The 18,141-nt window shown below is 44.3% G+C and overlaps 1 long non-coding RNA gene across 1 annotated transcript in view; it reads left to right on the top strand.

Moving 5' to 3' along the window:
• The first annotated feature begins 3,175 nt into the window (after window positions 1–3,175).
• LOC141096121 (uncharacterized) overlaps window positions 3,176–18,141 on the top strand; it is an 86,855-nt gene continuing 71,889 nt past the window's right edge. Inside the window, exons 1-3 of the long non-coding RNA XR_012233591.1 lie at window positions 3,176–3,261; window positions 3,349–3,428; window positions 3,504–3,572. This is a non-coding gene — a long non-coding RNA (uncharacterized lncRNA). The remainder of the gene's footprint in view (window positions 3,262–3,348; window positions 3,429–3,503; window positions 3,573–18,141) is intronic.

Consider the following 18,141-nt stretch of genomic DNA (forward strand, 5'->3'; position numbering starts at 1 on the left):
GTACAGGAATTGGGAATCACCTGGCAAGTAGTACTTCCCGAAAAGGTGATCAATCAGGAGGCCATGGAAGCTCATGTAAGAGGAGCTCACTTTGGTCCAGAGAAGATGTTTCAGTGGTGGCAGAAGCTAGTCTACCATCCCCGATTGAAGACTGCAGTGGAAGAGGCCTGTCTGTTGTGTCCCATGAATGGGAAAAACTTGTTATGTCTTTCTATGTTATGCATTGCATTCTGTTGCTTCTAGGAAGAAGCCCTGCTCTTTGAAGTTTGTCCCCTCTTCCCTTCTGTAGTTGATGATGTTAGCTCTTGCTCCTCCTTTCTTATTCATTATCAGTTTGCTGTAGCCATTTTTGGATGCACAAGTATACTTCTTTGTTTGGGATTACTCTTTCCACCTGCTGCATTGAACTTAATACTAGATTTCAGAGAATATCAACTCTGTTTCTCCTGGACTCTTTTTATTACACATACATATTAGTCCAAAAAATAGCTTCAAACGAGGTGTCACTCCATATCTGAAATGAACCACCATACCGTCACATGAATAGAAGGCAAAGGAGTGTATATTTCAACAGTAATTTTATTAATCATTAATTAACATAACACGAAAGATGCCTCAGGTCTGACAAAAGACTATAGACAAACCACTGCTCTATCTATAATGCACTAGAAAAAAACATCACTCAATGCAGCAATATAATACCCTAAATAGACTTGTTCTTAGGTGGACAATATACAAGAAATATTAAATACATCCCTATGAATGTTCACAATTAATCAAAAGTAATAAACTCTTCAAGGTGTAATTCCAAATAAATATCATTGCCTATCAATTCACAAAAAAATCTCACCTCACTTAAATACTAATAAAGTGTCTTTGTGCCTATGGGTAATTGCTGAGTGACAAATATCCCCATTTATTATGTGCCATGCTCCCTTTAAAATTAACTTCAAAAAATGCCTCAAGATAACAATAGAGGTGAGTTCGCAAAATATACCTACCTTAAGTGCTTTAATGCCTCACAAATAATCAAATGAACTGGACAGTCAATAAAAGTTATAAGGAACACATGTGAACATTTTTACTTTAGTGGTGAGCAGGAGAATGCCGCGTCTATCACCCCAACATGCGTTTCGCAACTTCTTCTTCTAGGGGTGTGCATAATGCAAAAGACTGAGTGTCTATTTAAATATCCGCTGTACAATCATCTTTTGAGATTGCTCTCACATTATCCCCAAAATACATGACACTACACTTCCGCCCCCATGTATCCATATATGCATAGAGGTATGATAGACAACATTGCATCCGGCGCCGATGTCACTGCCATGAAAGGAACTCTCATCTCCGGACGCGGTGACACGCATGTGTTCCACCCAGTTGATGCCAGGCGGAAGTCATGGCACCACCTGATGCTGGGAGTAGGACGGCCCGGCATGACGACAGCAGCGCATGCGCACCTACCAACTCCGAGAAGTAATCGTACTACATCAGTGTGATAATTGTAAAAGCCATGCTAAAAAATAACAATGTACCTAAAGTGTCCAAGTGCTGAAAATAATAATAAGGTGCAGATATTGAATATGAGTTTTATACCAATATTCTAGTAAAGAGTATAAATATTTAATAAGGTGCAACTATTGAATATAATACTTAAACTGATTCTCATACTAATATTCTAGTGAAGGCTATAGATATAAATATTAAATATACTTCTCATATAAATACAGTACTTAAGTGAACAGTATGGATCAAGAGATAAACAGATCAAACATTTATCGAACACAAATCATAATCAATACATATAAATAATAAATTAAAATACATAATACACATGAGTGTGACAATTAAAATGGATGATAAGCAAGGGAACCCAAAGGTTTACAAGTTCTCTTATTGCAAGACATCAAATCTTCAGAGGCTTCCAAAAATTACCCAAGATGGAAGTGAGCAGAAGTAATAATAATAATATAATAATAAATTTTATTTTTATAGCGCCGACATATTCCGCAGCACTTTACATTTCAGAGGGGATTTGTACAGACAATAGACATTACAGCATAACAATAATCACATACAGTAGATTATAGCAAATACCAAGAGGAAAGAGGGCCCTGCTCGCAAGCTTACAGTCTATGAGGAAAGAGGTAGACACGAAAGGTGGGTGGTAACAGTTGCCCTGATTGTATGGACCAGCCATAATGGTAAGTGTGTGACAGTACGGACACAGAGGGCTAATGGATGCATAAAGCATGTGGGAGAATGATGCGGGGAACCTGGTTATGGTAAAACTTTTGGCTCTGCCACACAGGGATAGATTAGGTTAATGTGTTGAGGCGATAGGCCAGTCTGAATAAATGCGTTTTCAGGACACGCTTAAAATTGTGGGGATTGGGGACTAATCGTATTGACCTGGAAAGTGCATTCCAAAGAATTGGCGCGGCACGTGTAAAGTCTTGGAGACGGGAGTGGGAGGTTCTGACTATTGAGGATGCTAACCTCAGGTCATCAGCAGAACGGAGGGCGCGGGTAGGGTGGTATACTAAAACAAGGGAGGAGATGTAGGGTGGTGCTGAGCCATGGAGGGCTTTGTGAGTGAGGGTAATAAGTTTATACTGAATTCTGGAGTGGATGGGTAGCCAGTGTAATGACTGGCACAAGGTAGAGGCATCAGTGTAATGATTGGTGAGGAATATGATCCTGGCTGCAGCATTCAAATAGTAACCAATTGTGACGATCAAGAGGGTAACGCTGAATAAGACATCTATATGATTAAACACATAATTAGACAGACATATAAAAACATATAAAACACATAAAAACACCCACTCTCCCATAAAACTGTGTGCTTCAGCGAATAATAGAGGGAAAAATAAAAAAGGTACTGGTTAGTGAGTATATTACCTCTTGTTAGTGATATAGACGATGACTCACAGATATGATAAGCGATGGCAGCACAAAAAATGGAGACACTGGTGGTGCGCGCTAGATAGATGATGGTGACAGTTATAAGTGATCTAATCTGCAGCTAAATGCTAAATATGGTGCGCTTACTTGTGAAGCCCGATGTTCAGATGAGTGGGCAGCATGGAGGTGCTGAGCGCTGAAAGTACTGGCAGACAGTGCGCTGAAGCACACAGCTTCCTTATTGAAAAAGCTCATTGCCAGCCAACGCCCTGGTTCTAGCTGCTCTGTTACAATTAGCACTCAGCACTTTATTCAGGGAGACCTCTCCTTTTTCATGGACCTCTGCATGAATCAGTGAGTACTCGGATTGCCTCATCAGTGCTTTGCTATTTTTCAGTTCTTTTCTCTATTTAATAATCTATTTAATAATTTTTTCATCAGTATTTCATCAGCTTTGCTCTCCAAACGGATGAAAATTTGCATTTATCTCTGAGTACACTCCATACCAACTTGTTCATTGTGTGAGTATACAATATTCAATCTATCTCAGCATTTGCGCGGTGATCCACTATTTACTTTACTTACCATTTTTACAGGAGATGGCACAGAGCCTGGTGTTTTCACCAGCTGTAGCTGAGGTTCGTTTTATTTCCTTTCTCGAGTAGGTAAGCGCCAGTGTGTATACGTATTTATCAGAAACCGGAATTTGTTGTGTTTCTAAGATTGATTTGTTCTCGAACTGGATTATACAGGCTATGTACTAGTATATCACGGAGATTCTTAGATCTTGCCATTACTGATAGTTTTTCAGGTAGTATCTTTTTCAACACAGGATCTTTATTTATGATATCCCTAAATTGAGGCCATTTATTATTAAAGGTTGTAATCCTTTGAACTTGATTAGATTTCTCCTCTTGTACTTTCTTTTCACCATATAGTAATTCATTTCTGGATATAATTACAGCTTTTTTGTATCCTCTTTTGATACTCCTTTGACTATAGCCTCTTTTCCTAAACTGGTCTTTCAAATCCTCTGATTGAATTTCAAAATCTTTGGGATTGGTACAAATTCTTTTAATTCGAATAAATCGTCCTACTGGAATTCCTCTTATCGTTGCAGGAGGATGTGACGAGGTAGTGTGGAGCAATGAATTTGTTGCTGTAACTTTTCTGTAAAGAGTAGTGAAGCCTCCACCAGGGGGAGCTGGTGAGGGAAGAGAGGTTACACACTAAGAGCAGCAACCCTGAGCAACAGCACAGGTGCCACAGGTAACGAGAGAGAATAGTCAGACGAACCGAGTCAGAAACTAGCAGGAGCAGACGTACCAGAAGGAGCAGCAATACACGTAGTCAAAATACCAAGCTGAGAGTCAGAAAGCCAGAACATGAGCACGGGGTCCAAAACGTGAGACGAAATACGTGGTCGGGGTACAAGCTGGGGAGTCAGATGCCAGAGAGGGAACGTAACAGCAGAGACAAATACCAAGAGATGGGGTCAGAAATCAGTCCGGGTCATACATGTGAATATCAGTCAAAGGCAGGAGGAACACCAAGGTACAAGGGTCAGCGGCTCTAAACTGGAAGCTTGAGCTATCACTAACACTGGTCAGCAGGCTGTGAGAGACTGAAATAGCCCAGCTAGCTCCAGAACGAGGCTGAGGAGATTAACTCCCACATGACCTGTCCGGAGTGAAGACAGCAGAAAATAAACTCCGGACTGGACCATGACAGTACCCCCCTCTCAATGGGGGGCCACTGGACCCCCAGGCTTCCCTGGATGACGAGCGTGAAAGGCCCGGAGCAACTGATCCGCATGGACCGAACGCGCAGGCACCCATGACCGATCCTCAGGACTGTATCCTTTCCAATGGTCCAAGTACTGAAGTGAACGACGGAGCAAACGAGAATCCACCACCTGTTCCACCTCATACTCGGTCTGACCATCTACCACAACAGGCGGCGGGTGCGAGGGAGACTCATCAGAGGAAGGCACCGAGGGCTTCAGAAGCACTTTAAGGAACACAATAGGAATCCGTAATGACGGAGGCAAACGCAGGCAAAAGGCCACAGGATTAATCACCTCTAAAATCTCATACGGACCAATAAACTTGGGACCCAACTTAGCAGAGGGAATTCTCAGCCTTATGTTTTTGGTGGATAACCATACCTTATCCCCCACCTGATAAGTCGGCCCCACTGAGCGTTGTTTATCCGCAAACAATTTATATTTACCCTGAGCCTCCCCAATGTTTCTCTGACCCTCCCTCCAAACCTCCTCCAACCGCAAAAAGGCCGAATCAGCCCCTGGACACTCCGAATCTAGTCTGGAGAATTCACCAAAATGAGGGTGAAACTCAAAGATGAATAAGAAAGCAGAAGTACCAGTAGACTGATTGACACGATTATTGAAGGCGAATTCCGCTATAGGTATCACAGGGCACCAATCATCCCGTCTGGATGTGACAAGACACCGCAGGATCTGCTCCAAAGACTGATTGGTCCTTTCAGTCTGACCATTGGTCTCGGGATGGTAGGTCGATGAAAAGGTCAGACTGATGCCCAGCCTTTTACAAAAAGCTCTCCAGAATTTTGCCACGAATTGCACCCCTCTATCAGACACCACACTGACAGGCACACCATGCAACCGAATCACATGCTCAATGAATAGCTTAGATAGAGTCTCAGCATTAGGAAGGCCCGTTAAGGGTACAAAATGTGCTTGTTTACTGAACCTATCCACAACTACCCAGATCACGGTTTTGCCATTAGAGGGTGGGAGATCGGTGATAAAATCCATGGACAGGTGAGTCTACGCTCTATCCGGAATTGGCAGTGGCACCAATTCCCCGGCCGGCCGGTTGTGGGAGGCTTTAGCGCGGGCACAAGTTTCACTGGAGGACACAAAACCAGTGACGTCAGACGTCAACGAAGGCCACCAGAACAGCCTAGTGATGGCTTTACGAGTGGCCGAGATTCCAGGATGCCCACTCAGAGCTGAGTCGTGGAACTAGAACAACATGGAAAGGGAAGCAAAAGACCAGAAAAAGCCATACACCTGACAAATGCTATTGAGAACTCTGCTATTAGAAGTGGAAAGGAAGAACAAAGACAAAAGAATCTAATTAATAAAAATATTGGAGAAAGAGAAACCAATCACAAACTAAAATGTTTCTATACTAATGCACAAAGCATGGGCAACAAACAAGGAGAATTGGAACTACTAACGCAGGAGAAGAAATATGATGTCATTGGAATCACTGAAACTTAGTGGGACAATACACATGATTGGAATACAAGACTAGAAGGATACAGCTTATTTGCAAGAAACAGACTTGATAAACGAGGAGGAGGTGTCGCATTGTATGTTAGAAACGCGTATATCTGCACAGAGATTGAAGCTTCAGAGACTGGGAGTACTGTGGAAACTGTTTGGGTAAGAATTCAAGGACAGAACAATGGAAAGGACACCATTGTAGGCATTTACTACAGGCCGCCTGTGCAAGCTGAAGATATGGATGAACTCTTTATGCATCAAATGGCCAAGTTCTCCCAAAAATATGACATAGTTGTCATGGGAGATTTCAATTATCCAGACATTTGTTGGGAATCTCTCTCAGGCAAAACTAACAGGTCAAGGAAATTCTTATCCTCTCTTGCTGACAACTTTATCTTCCAAAAGGTAGGGGAGAAAACAAGGGGAACTGCTACCTTGGAACTAATCCTTATAAACAGGGAGGAAATGGTTGAGGAGGTAAAAGTGGCTGGGACCCTAGGAGGTAGCGACCATGCTATTTTAGAATTTTGGATAACTAGAGGAGGAAGACCTGTGAAGACTCAGACGTCAAGGTTAGATTTCAGAAAGGCAGATTTTAAGGGATTCAGAAAGAGAATTGGAGGGATCCAATGGCTGGATATCCTTAAAGACAAAAATGTCCAGGAAGGATGGGAAATCTTGAAAAATGAAATTCTCAAAGCACAATTGTTAACAATTCCGAAAAGAGGGAAGAATAGGAAGCATTTAAGGAAGCCAGGATGGATGAACACAGAACTTAAGCACATGCTAAAAAGGAAGAAAAAAATGTTTATAAAATGGAAAGAGGGAGGCATATCTAAAGAAGAATATAATGCTGTCTGCAGAACCTGCAGGGCACAAATCAGATTAACTAAAGCTGACAATGAATTGAGGCTCGCAAGAGATGTCAAAAGCAATAATAAAGGATTTTGGGGATATGTCAAAAGTAAAAGAAAAGTCAAAGATGCTATAGGATTTTTACAGGATGAAAATAATGAAATGGTAAGACAGGATGTTGAGAAGGCCGAACTTTTAAATTCCTATTTTGCATCTGTTTTCTCTCAGAAAGGAAATGTGACATCAACTGTTCTTCACTGTCCTATTAAGGGAATAGAAGAATCCAGGATATCTGTAAACAGAAAGATAGTGAGGAAACACTTAGCTAACCTAAATGAATTCAAGTCTCCAGGTCCAGTTGAATTACACCCCAGAGTACTGAAGGAGATAGCAGAAGAAATTTTTGAACCCCTCTCCATAATCTTTGAAAATTCTTGGAGAACAGGAGAAGTCCCAGAAGACTGGAGAAGAGCAAATGTTGTTCCTATCTTCAAAAAGGGGAAGAAGGTGGACCCAGGCAACTATAGGCCGGTGAGTCTGACTTCTATACCAGGAAAGATCTTTGAACAAATTATTAAACAACATGTGTGTCAGTACCTGGATAAGAAAGAAGTGATTAAACAGAGTCAGCATGGGTTTATAACTAATAAGTCATGTCAGACTAACTTAATTTCCTTCTATGACGGAATCACTGATTGGGTGGATCAAGGAAATGCTGTAGATATAGTATATCTTGACTTCAGCAAAGCATTTGACAAAGTATCTCATACAATCCTTATTGAAAAAATGACTAAGTATGGAATGGACAAGGCAACTGTTAGGTGGATTCATAACTGGCTTAGTGATCGGACCCAAAGAGTGGTCGTAAATGGCTGCACATCCAGTTGGAAGAATGTCTCAAGTGGGGTACCACAGGGCTCTGTCCTGGGCCCTGTATTGTTCAACATCTTTATCAACGATTTAGATGAAGGAATTGAGGGTAAACTGATTAAATTTGCTGATGACACAAAGCTTGGAGGGATAGCTAATACTAGAGAAGAGAGAGAGAGGATTCAAAAAGATATAAATAAACTGGAGAAGTGGGCAGCAACTAAGAGAATGGTTTTTAACAGGGAAAAATGCAAAGTACTACATCTGGGCAATAAAAATGAAAAAAGCATATACAGAATGGGAGGAATAGGCCTAAGCAACAGCACATGTGAAAAAGACTTGGGTATACTAATAGATCACAGACTGAATATGAGTCAACAGTGTGATGCAGCAGCAAAAAAAGCAAATGCAATTCTAGGATGTATTAACAGAAGCATACAGTCTAGATCACGTGAAGTCATTATTTCCCTCTACTCCTCTTTGGTCAGACCTCATCTGGAATATTGTGTCCAGTTTTGGGCACCACATTTTAAAAAAGACATCAACAAACTGGAGCAAGTTCAGAAAAGAGCAACCAGAATGGTGACCGGTCTGCAAACCCTGTCTTATGAGGAAAGGTTGCAGGATTTGGGATTGTTTAGTTTGCAAAAGAGAAGACTGAGAGGAGACTTAATAGCTGTCTACAAATATCTAAAGGGCTGTCACATTGTAGAAGGATCAACTTTATTCTCATTTGCACAAGGAAAGACTAGAAGCAATGGGATTAAACTGAATGGGAGGAGACACAGATTAGATATTAGAAAAAACTTTTTGACAGTTAGAGTGATCAATGAGTGGAACAAGCTGCCACGAGAAGTGGTGAGTTCTCCTTCAATGGATGTCTTCAAACAGAGGCTGGACAGGCATCTGGCTGGGATGATTTAGCGAATCCTGCTTTGAGCAGGGGGTTGGACCAGATGGCCCAGGAGGTCCCTTCCAACTCTACGATTCTATGATTCTATGATTCTAACTCCTGTAGCACCCTTAACCGATACTGGACAGGCACAAAGAGCTTATTTTCAGGTATGGATGGAGGAGCTAGAGATTGGGCCTCACAAATCTCCTGCTCCAATCTCGGGGACACCACAGCCACCACCACCCCGCGCTGAAGAATGGAGGAAGGAGGCTCAGGAGGCGATACCTGATCTAGGCTGCGAGACAAGGCATCCGCCTTCACATTCTTGGAACCTGGTCTGAAAGTAATGGAAAACTGAAACCGGGAAAAAAAAAGTGACCACCTTGCCTGTCTCGGAGTCAGACGTTTGGCGGATTCGATGTAAGACAGGTTCTTGTGATCTGTAATGACAGTGATACGATGGACAGTCTCCTCTAAAAAATGCCTCCATTCTTCAAAAGCCAATTTAATGGCCAACAACTCTCAGTTACCCACATCATAATTCCTTTCAGCAGAGGAAAATTTTTTAGAAAAGAAGGCACAGGGTCTTAAGTTAGTTAATGTGGTGGGCCCCTGGGACAACACAGCCCCCACTCCCACCTCAGAGGCATCCACTTCTATGATGAATGGTTTAGACAAGTCAGGTTGCACCAGTACCGGAGCAGTCATGAAACGTTCTTTTAACAAAGAAAACGCCGCTACAGCTGGAGCTGACCAGTTTTTGAGATCTGTCCCCTTTTGGGTGAGATCAGTGAAGGGTTTGACCACTTGAGAGAACCCCTTGATGAATTTTCTATAATAATTGGCGAAACCCAGAAATCGCTGAAGACCCTTGAGATCTCTGGGTTGCACCCAATCCACAATGGCCTGTACCATCCTAGGGTTCATACAAAACCCCTCAGAGGACAGGATGACCCCTAGAAAGGACAATTCTTGAGTAAAAAATGAACATTTCTCCAATTTGGCAAAGAGTGAGTTCTCCCTGAGCCTCTGGAGAACCGCATGAAGATGACCCATATGACTTTGTCTATCAGAAGAATATATGAGCATATCGTCAAGATAAACAACTACAAAGCGTCCAATAAAATCAGAAAAAACATGGTTAATGAAATTCTGGAATACCGCTGGTGCGGTAGTCAAACCGAAGGGCATAACCAAATTTTCAAACAGACCCTCAGAGGTGAGAAACGCAGTTTTCCATTCATCCCCCTCCCGCATACAGATGAGATTGTATGCTCCCCTGAGGTCCAAATTCGAGAACCACCTGGCCCCCGACAATTGATTGTACAAATCAGGAATCAGTGGGAGGGGGTAAGGGTTTCTTATGGTTATTTTATTCTGTTCTCGAAAATCGAGGCATGGGCGTAAACCACCATCCTTTTTTTTCACAAAAAAGAACCCCGCTGCCACGGGAGAGACAGATGGCCGTTTATGCCCTTTACTTAGGCTCTCAGAGATATACTCCTTCATAGCAGCCCGCTCAGGGCCAGAGAGATTGTACAGCCGGGCTTTGGGCAATTTGGCACCGGGAACAAGATCCACGGCACAATCGAATGGGCAGTGTGGTGGTAGAACCTCAGCCTCCTTTTCAGAGAACACATCCTCAAAATCCTTCAGGTACTCCGGAATACCCTCCAGACAGACGGATGACATAGACACAGTAGCAAGACAATTTTCAGAACAACCAGGTCCCCATTTAACAATATCCCGGGACCCCCAGTCAATAACCGGCTTATGCCGTTGCAACCAGGGAAACCCTAACACCAGGCCAGCAGGGAGGTTATCCAAAACAAAGCATGACATGCGCTCCTGGCGTAGGGCCCCCACCCTGAGGGTGAATTCTTTAGAAATGAAATGGAGACCATCCTTAGTGAGAGGTGTAGAGTCAATAGCCACAATTTTTAAGGGAGTCCCCAACCTAACTGTCCCTAATCTACAGCGAGCCACCAGCTTAGAGTCAATCAGGTTCAGGGATGACCCACAGTCTACAAAAGCCGAAGTATGGAAGAAGCCATTCTCAACACCAAGTTCCACCTTTAGCAGTATCTTTGAAAAAGAAGAAAAAGGTGCCTGAGAGTCTGGGTGACCTCCACGATTATCACCTAGACTCAGCCGCTTGTTAGTCGGAGGACAGGAGGGGCAGTCTTTTTTCCAATGTCCGGGATCTCCGCAGTAAAAACACAATTTTCCATCACGTCACCGTTTCCTCTCTTTCTCCTGGGGGTTGGTGGCTCCCACCTCCATAGGTTCAGATGGAAGCAAAACATCAGGGTTAGCAGGGAAAAACGAAAACCCTCGCTGAGTAACACCTCTCTCCCGCAGTCTCCGATCCATACGGATAGCCTGAGTCATAGCATCCTCCAATAAGCTGGGAGGTGGATGGAGAGCCAGAGCGTCCTTCAAGCAATCCGACAGGCCCTTCCTGAACAGACATCTCAGTGCGGAGTCATCCCAGGACACCTCAGTGGACCATCGACGGAATTCAGAGCTGTACCATTCGGCTGAGTGCTTCCCTTGCCCCAGACCCAAAATAGTGTCCTCTGCCACCCTAACACGGTCCGGTTCGTCATAGATAAGTCCTAGGGCCTCAAAGAACCTATCTACCGACATCCGTTCCGGGGCAGTAGGGGGCAGCGAAAAAGCCCAGGATTGGGGACCCTCCCTAAGTAAGGAGATAACAATCCCCACCCGCTGAGTCTCATCCCCAGACGATCGGGGTCTAAGAGAAAACCATAATTTACAACTCTCCTTGAATATGTGAAATTTATCTTTTTCGCCAGAAAATGTGTCAGGAAGTTTAACTGAGGGTTCAGGAGAGTGCAAAATAACATCTACAGAGTCACCTGGTAGACAAACAATATGAGAGGTGTTTCCCTGCATGGTCTTAATAGTCTCAGTCTGTTCATTCTGTAAGTGGGTATGAGACATGACAAGGGACTGATGATTCACAGAAAAGTCCTGCGCCATCTGCGTCAAACTGGACACTTGATCTGCCAAGTTATGCAGCAGGTCCATGACCAAAGAAAAAAAAGTGCAAAATCCCGTTTAAATGTGGTTAGTGATAATGTAGTGAAACCTCCACCAGGGGGAGCTGGTGAGGGAAGAGAGGTTACACACTAAGAGCAGCAACCCTGAGCAACAGCACAGGTGCCACAGGTAACGAGAGAGAATAGTCAGACGAACCGAGTCAGAAACTAACAGGAGCAGACGTACCAGAAGGAGCAGCAATACACATAGTCAAAATACCAAGCCTAGAGTCAGAAAGCCAGAACATGAGCACAGGGTCCAAAACGTGAGACGAAATACGTGGTTGGGGTACAAGCCAGGGAGTCAGATGCCAGAGAAGGATCGTAACAGCAGAGACAAATACCAAGAGACGGGGTCAGAAATCAGTCCGGGTCATACACATGAATATCAGTCAAAGGCAGGAGGAACACCAAGGTACAAGGGTCAGCGGCTCCAAACTGGAAGCTTGAGCTATCACTAACACTGGTCAGCAGGCTGTGAGAGACTGAAATAGCCCAGCTAGCTCCAGAACGAGGCTGAGGAGATTAACTCCCGCATGACCAGTCCGGAGTGAAGACAGCAGAAAATAAACTCCGGACTGGACCATGACAAAAGATTGGTAGACAAACATCCCTCACTGTTAACATCAACTTTCAAATCAAGGAATTCTATGCTTCTTCCATATTTATAAGTGAGTTTGATATTCAAATCATTACTATTCAGGTTTTCCAGCATGACCCCATTGCTGTGCCTTGGGTTTGTAGATACGTAATATTTTTAAAAATAAAAATATTATGGGTCAAAGCAAATTCAAGAAGCTGTAATAATAATTCTACCATCTCTTTATCAATATTACTCGAATTCAAAAACCACGCCGTTGCCCTTAACCCATCCTCATGATGAATTAAAGTATATAAGGCTTCGACATTAGCCGTCACCATAACAGCATTCTCATTCAAATGAATATTGTCTAATCTGCGCAAAGCAGAATTAGTGTCTTGAATAAAAGAGGGCAATTCATTCACCAATGGCTTTAAATAGTGATCAATAACCGTGGCGATTACTTCACACAGTCCTTCATTGTCCGACACAATCGGTCTACCAGGGGGGTCCATTGGGTTTTTATGAACCTTGGGTATTAAGTACATCGTTGGAAGACGAGGATGCATTTCTTTTACAATGTCAACTAACTTCTTTGGAATGACTCCCTTGTTGAAGCCTTCCTCTAAGATTTTTATTAATTCCTCCTGAAAGGTAAGTAGTGGATTGGAGGCCAAATTTTTAGAACACGTTTTATCATTTAAAAGTTTAAACACCTGTTTTTCATACATTTTATTTGGCCAGGTTACCAAATTGCCGCCTTTATCAGCCGGTTTAAACACCACATCGGTAAGACTGGCTCAACCCTCAATAGCCTCTCTTTCTGACCTGCTGCAATTGGACCCACCAAAGCCATTAGAACACAATTGTTCAATGTCATGTATAGCTAATTTTGTGAACACATCCACAGCAGGGCAGATATTCAACAGAGGGAATTTTTTTTAATTATTAATGATGGACAAAGGAAAATTGTTGCTTATCAATGTGGTGTCACTTTCATCTGGCCTCCAGATTCAACAAAGCTCCCCTTTCCTCACTTGTTGAAAATAAATCTTCAACACACGTTTTATAGTGGAGTTTTTGAAGAATAATTTTTCGCGAAAACAGGTGTAAATCCTTGATAGCTATGAATGATTCTAAACGTTGAGAAGGAGAGAAGGTTAAATCTTTTTCGAAAATTGCAATTTGAACAATCCGCCTATATCGGATTGAAAAGTCCAGAACGACGCCTTATCATCCACAGGGGAATTGAGCCTGCAAGCGTTTTAACCAGACGCTGATTCAGATGTTGAGAACATTAGAGGAAGACAGGAAAGTCCGTTGGCCTGAGTATGTAGCTGAGTTGGTCTGGATGTACAACAACCGAGTGCATAGTATAACCGGATTCACACCGTACACCCTGCTGTTCGGCCGAAAAGGGTGAAAGATTACCGAGCTGGAGTTGGACCCAGAAGAGGACTACCCACAGATGGGAGTGTCCATCTGGGTACATGAACATCGATATCGCTTGCAGACTCTGCATCGACTTGTGCAGACCAAGTTTCGGGAACTTGAGCACCATGAGACGATGCCTCTGTGAGGGACAGCTCTCAAGGTTGGAGACTGAGTATTGGTCCAAAACAAATAACCTTGAGGCAAGTTAGAGCATCGATTGGAAAAACTCGGCATTAGGTGAAACGCCGAATTGGATCTAATGGTCCCATCTATGAAGTTCAGCCTGAGGGGGAAGAAGGGGACCCTACCCAAGTAGTCCACCAAAGCATGCTAAGTCCTTGCCTGTCACGAGATCCTGAAAAAGAAAAGAGAACACCAAGTGTTCTTGAAATGTCCACTTCAGCAATCTTTGATTGCGACGAAGAAGAATCCTCTGCCTCACCCTCTGACCTAGACGATCCGCTACCCACAAGCACAGGGGAAGTGCAAGAACCTGAATCTCCTAAAATGGCTGCTCCATTGAACCCGGACATGTCCCTGTCCTCAACTGCCCAACCTGACTCGACCACTCAACCTGACTCGACTACTCACCCTGACTTGCGCCGCACAGAGCGAACAACAGCTGGAATACCTCCCAATCGTTATGAACGAGACCAATTTATTTGGCAGCGAATCATTCAAGAGATGGAGGAGTGTTAATGTCCACTGCAAGAACTCTTGCCCATGGAATGGTGAGCTAAAGGAGAGGGGGAGTGTAGGGAAGAGGACCGGGCTGCGGGTAGCTGTACCGAGCCGGGTCCGAAACTGTTAAGTCTGCCTTCCATGTTGCCTGGGGGAGGAAATGAGGGACCGAATGAACCTCATGACCCAGGTAGGAGGGGTGAGATAAAAGAAAAAGCGCATGTTGTGGCGGGCAGTTGGGCGCGGAGCAGCAGTGTGCAGCAGAGTGAGTAGCACGCTCCAACCCCTGAGCACCAGCGCTACGACAGGCTGTGTCATCTCCCTCCTTCATCAGCGGGACCATTAGAGAGAGAGATGCCATGCACCCAGTGACTGTAAGAGAGAGAGGTGCCACACGCTCAGTGACCGTGAGTGAATACCACGCACGTGCGGGAGAGAGGTATCCGAGTACCAGACAGATGCTTGCGACCTTCCCTACCCTATACGCCAGTCCAGGATTGACTCTGGGAGTGCTGTGGCCTTGTTTGCCTCGGACGCATGGGTTTACAGACTAGGGGCTCAGCAGAAGGTACTGGAGACCAATTGCTGCCATCAGAAGACTGACCACCATTTAAAGGACCCCATCTGTGGACATCTTCCCGGACGTTGCCAGTGCTACAACCCCTGTGGGATCATCTGAGGAGGAGAAACATACAGGACACGATAAGTTTTACAATTGGACTGCTGCTATTCTACATTTTGTGCTCTTGTTTTTGTTTCTTGCATTAAGTCTTTAACCATTTATCTCCCTGCGAGGAGCCTATACTCTGTTAAATTAAGTTTATTAACCCTTGCTCTGTCTCCTGTCCATCACTGCATCCCGCAACCTGTTTACATCTTAGCTTAACGGTCGTCTCTCTCAGCACTAGGCCTATCCCTATAGCAGTCTCTGTAAGCTCCTTTGATCATTACACTGGCCCTAGCAGGGGTCACCAGTATTTCACGCTAGGCCACAAGTCCTCAACATTATAGTTACTGGGTATACAGTGTTCTTGTCACACTGGCCATCTCCATTCCCTGAAGCACAGCCCCAACCCACACCATGTACCGTGCATCTGCACTGCAAGTAATGGCCCACAGGAATGATCCTCTCCTCTGCTACAACCGGACTGTCTCCAGAGCCTAGTTTGGATCTGGTCACAGTCTTCTACTGGCACTGCTTATTCTACTGGTGTCATGGACTTCTGCTGGTGCGGGGCACTGACCTTCTTCACAGTTGAGGCCACTGCCCGCTCTCGGACCCTTCTGTGGTGATGGTGGCTGTAAGCCCACTTCGAGACCACACAACCTGTCAGGTTCAGCTTCTGGTACCATCTCCTCCCTTCTGGCCAGGCCTATTATATTTAATAACTGTGACACAGTTGTAACCTGACCCAGCTCCATCTTCAATCTCTTTCCTGTGGGAACATAGGTTCCCAATATTAGGTTCCTACTAATACAGTTGTTTAGCTTTCATTTTCTCTTTGATCAGCAGGTGGAGGTGTTTGCCCACAGTTACTCAGCTTTAAACACTGTTATATGTGTCCCTTCACTTCTTCATACCCTTACATTCCTCTCTTCTTTAAACTCGCCAGTCATCGGGTGAGAATATTCAGTTCAGACCTCAGATGCTCTTTTTGGGGCCAGCGTAGCTAGTATCCAGGGGTACTGCTGTGGCTTTTGTACAACAAGTTTCCAGATTAATTCATCTTCTGCATATCTCCTGGGTGGGACACCAGCGTTGGCACAATCAGTTCTACAGGGCCCTGGTGACTGACCCTTTTGGGAAAACTTAGGCTTTCTGGCTCTTCTCTCACAGGCTCAGCCTTTAGCCTATTCTCTTGGTCAGTCTGAGAGAGAATGGTATTGTTTCTCTAACCTCTGTAGGTACCACCCACCATTCATCTTCGTCCTCTGTAGGCCTCATTGCTGCTGGGTTCCTTTGCTTTTTTTTGAGGATTGGATATTCTTTCTCATTAAACACAAAGGGACAAAGTGTAGCACTCTTCCTCGTGCTTGCTCTTCACCCTCTGGTTGAACCTCTGGTTGATTCTCAGGGTGTATCCTTCTGGTGATCTAGTGGGGAGTTGTCTCCCAACTGTAGTCCAACTTGCCCCTAGGGCACATTGCTTGTACCAGCACTCAGTCTCCAGGTTCTAGTGGTGCCTTCTGCATTGGGTCACGTTGGGATGTCTCATCTCCTGGAATTTCTGTTCAACAAGCTATCTCATTGTCTGTAGCTGATGTCAGTGTTCACACATCTAGGTGCTCGTGGGTTGATATCTTCCACTGGGTTCAGCTCCAGCTTGGTTATTTCATGGAAGTATGGTTAAACAGTAACATATAGTGCATATACCTCATTTTCCGATCAGCATTTTGTAGCAACGTCCTGTTGAAGCGCTCGCAAGTCCCCTTTCCCTGAGGGTGGTGAGACACTGTTCTAGATTTCTCAATTTCATAGAGTCGATGTAGTTCCTCCATGACTTTCCTGTGTAAACAGGCCCCTTGATACGAGTAGATCCTCTCCGGGCACCCATACACTTAGAGGAAGTTTCGGCAGATAGCAAGGGCTGCTAACTGGGCCATCTTGTCCTAGGTTGGGGTGCCGACTGCGAACTTCATGAAATGGTCTGTCTTCACCAGGCATTATTTGTAGCCATTATGGGACAGGTCAATCATGAGGTCATCCACCATAAACACTTCCAGCAGCTCAGACGTCCTTATTACTTGCGTGAATGCCCTCTGTTCTGGTGGCTTAGCCCATTCAAACTGCCGGCACTTCTGGCAAACTTCTTCCACCACAAACTGCTGCAGGTATTTCAAGGTTCTCTCTGCTCTGAAGTATGCGCCTCCCAAGGACATCTGTCATCACACTCTGCACCATATCTTATGGAATCACCACTGCTCTCTCCTGCCTGTTGGTCTTCTGGTCTAGGGTCACCTACTTTCATAACCCTGATAGTTGTGAGTCCAACTGCTGCAGCTGTACCCATTCATTTCTTGGGCGTTCCAGCACTAGACTTGATCGGTGTACTTCCAATCCTTGATAGGCTATGAGAGGTGACACAAAGCTTCTAAAATCGGGGGTGTCATCACCTTCCAACTCTTTGTCCACATCCTGGGTCAGTTGTTCATGGGTCACTCTGAATAGTGTGTCCGCGTGTGTTTTCGGCCTTTGCCCGATAGGCTCTCTTGTACAGATAATTGGACATTCTCGCAACCCGCCGTTGTTCCAATGCTGCCAGGTTTGCATTTTCTATATGGGCCAGTGAGTTGTCAGTCAACAGATTTCAGACCCCAACAGATGTTCCGGAAACTTTTCAGTCATGGCCCATAGCAAAGCCAACAATTCTAGTTTAAATGAGCTGTAGTTCTCAGGACTTTTCTCAGTATCCTGTAGTACTACACCCATTCCTGTCTTTCTTGGACCTGGGCCAGCAGTGGCACTAGTCTGAAGAGATTTCCATTTGTGTATAACACAAAGGATTGAAGGAAGTCAACATAAGCCAGGATAGGGGCATTCATCAATGCGGACTTCAGTTATGTGGGTGTAGGCCACTTC

The sequence above is a fragment of the Dendrobates tinctorius genome, unplaced genomic scaffold (genome assembly GCF_039654945.1).
Source record: "Dendrobates tinctorius isolate UK_male_01 unplaced genomic scaffold, ASM3965494v1 ptg000071l, whole genome shotgun sequence".
Classification (NCBI taxonomy): domain Eukaryota; kingdom Metazoa; phylum Chordata; class Amphibia; order Anura; family Dendrobatidae; genus Dendrobates; species Dendrobates tinctorius.